Source organism: Mus caroli, unplaced genomic scaffold, assembly GCF_978045245.1.
Source record: "Mus caroli unplaced genomic scaffold, Mus_caroli_1 scaffold_25, whole genome shotgun sequence".
NCBI classification, from domain to species: Eukaryota; Metazoa; Chordata; class Mammalia; order Rodentia; family Muridae; genus Mus; species Mus caroli.
Genome location: NW_028227280.1, coordinates 6,929,766 through 6,932,839, shown reverse-complemented (window position 1 = coordinate 6,932,839; position 3,074 = coordinate 6,929,766).

The window sequence follows — 3,074 nt, the reverse complement described above, 5'->3', positions numbered from 1 at the left end:
ACTACACTGTGCGTTTCTTATATTCTAAATTTTTCAGTGCAACTCACTCATATACTATGTACTACACTGTGCGTTTCTTATATTCTAAGTTTTTCAGTGCAACTCACTCATATACTATGTACTACACTGTGCGTTTCTTATATTCTAAGTTTTTCAGTGCAACTCACTCATATACTATGTACTACACTGTGCATTTCGTGTAATGCGGGTTTTTCAGTAAATTCTAAGTTTTTCAGTGCAACTCACTCATATACTATGTACTACACTGTGTGTTTCTTATATTCTAAGTTTTTCAGTGCAACTCACTCATATACTATGTACTACACTGTGCGTTTCTTATATTCTAAGTTTTTCAGTGCAACTCACTCATATACTATGTACTACACTGTGCGTTTCTTATATTCTAAGTTTTTCAGTGCAACTCACTCATATACTATGTACTACACTGTGCGTTTCTTATATTCTAAGTTTTTCAGTGCAACTCACTCATATACTATGTACTACACTGTGCGTTTCTTATATTCTAAGTTTTTCAGTGCAACTCACTCATATACTATGTACTACACTGTGCGTTTCTTATATTCTAAGTTTTTCAGTGCAACTCACTCATATACTATGTACTACACTGTGCGTTTCTTATATTCTAAGTTTTTCAGTGCAACTCACTCATATATTATGTTCTACACTGTGCGTTTCTTAAATTCTAAGTTTTTCAGTGCAACTCACTCATATACTATGTACTACACTGTGCGTTTCTTATATTCTAAGTTTTTCAGTGCAACTCACTCATATACTATGTACTACACTGTGCGTTTCTTATATTCTAAGTTTTTCATCGCAACTCACTCATATAGTATGTACTACACTGTGCGTTTCTTATATTCTAAGTTTTTCAGTGCAACTCACTCATATACTATGTACTACACTGTGCGTTTCTTATATTCTAAGTTTTTCAGTGCAACTCACTCATATACTATGTACTACACTGTGCGTTTCTTATATTCTAAGTTTTTCAGTGCAACTCACTCATATACTATGTACTACACTGTGCGTTTCTTATATTCTAAGTTTTTCAGTGCAACTCACTCATATACTATGTACTACACTGTGCGTTTCTTATATTCTAAGTTTTTCAGTGCAACTCACTCATATACTATGTACTACACTGTGCGTTTCTTATATTCTAAGTTTTTCAGTGCAACTCACTCATATATTATGTACTACACTGTGCGTTTCTTAAATTCTAAGTTTTTCAGTGCAACTCACTCATATACTATGTACTACACTGTGCGTTTCTCTAAATTCTAAGTTTTTCAGTGCAACTCACTCATATACTATGTACTACACTGTGCGTTTCTTATATTCTAAGTTTTTCAGTGCAACTCACTCATATACTATGTACTACACTGTGCGTTTCTTATATTCTAAGTTTTTCAGTGCAACTCACTCATATACTATGTACTACACTGTGCGTTTCTTATATTCTAAGTTTTTCAGTGCAACTCACTCATATACTATGTACTACACTGTGCATTTCGTGTAATGCGGGTTTTTCAGTAAATTCTAAGTTTTTCAGTGCAACTCACTCATATACTATGTACTACACTGTGCGTTTCTCTAAATTCTAAGTTTTTCAGTGCAACTCACTCATATACTATGTACTACACTGTGCGTTTCTTATATTCTAAGTTTTTCAGTGCAACTCACTCATATACTATGTACTACACTGTGCGTTTCTTATATTCTAAGTTTTTCAGTGCAACTCACTCATATACTATGTACTACACTGTGCGTTTCTTATATTCTAAGTTTTTCAGTGCAACTCACTCATATACTATGTACTACACTGTGCATTTCGTGTAATGCGGGTTTTTCAGTAAATTCTAAGTTTTTCAGTGCAACTCACTCATATACTATGTACTACACTGTGTGTTTCTTATATTCTAAGTTTTTCAGTGCAACTCACTCATATACTATGTACTACACTGTGCGTTTCTTATATTCTAAGTTTTTCAGTGCAACTCACTCATATACTATGTACTACACTGTGCGTTTCTTATATTCTAAGTTTTTCAGTGCAACTCACTCATATATTATGTACTACACTGTGCGTTTCTTAAATTCTAAGTTTTTCAGTGCAACTCACTCATATACTATGTACTACACTGTGCGTTTCTTATATTCTAAGTTTTTCAGTGCAACTCACTCATATACTATGTACTAGACTGTGCGTTTCTTATATTCTAAGTTTTTCAGTGCAACTCACTCATATACTATGTACTACACTGTGCGTTTCTTATATTCTAAGTTTTTCATCGCAACTCACTCATATACTATGTACTACCTTGTGCGTTTTTTATATTCTAAGTTTTTCAGTGCAACTCACTCATATACTATGTACTACACTGTGCGTTTCTTATATTCTAAGTTTTTCAGTGCAACTCACTCATATACTATGTACTACACTGTGCGTTTCTTATATTCTAAGTTTTTCAGTGCAACTCACTCATATACTATGTACTCACTGTGCGTTTCTTATATTCTAAGTTTTTCAGTGCAACTCACTCATATACTATGTACTACACTGTGCGTTTCTTATATTCTAAGTTTTTCAGTGCAACTCACTCATATACTATGTACTACACTGTGCATTTCGTGTAATGCGGGTTTTTAGGTAAATTCTAAGTTTTTCAGTGCAACTCACTCATATACTATGTACTACACTGTGCGTTTCTTAAATTCTAAGTTTTTCAGTGCAACTCACTCATACGTTTCTTATATTCTAAGTTTTTCAGTGCAACTCACTCATATACTATGTACTACACTGTGCGTTTCTTATATTCTAAGTTTTTCAGTGCAACTCACTCATATACTATGTACTACACTGTGCGTTTCTCTAAATTCTAAGTTTTTCAGTGCAACTCACTCATATACTATGTACTACACTGTGCGTTTCTTATATTCTAAATTTTTCAGTGCAACTCACTCATATACTATGTACTACACTGTGCGTTTCTTATATTCTAAGTTTTTCAGTGCAACTCACTCATATACTATGTACTACACTGTGCGTT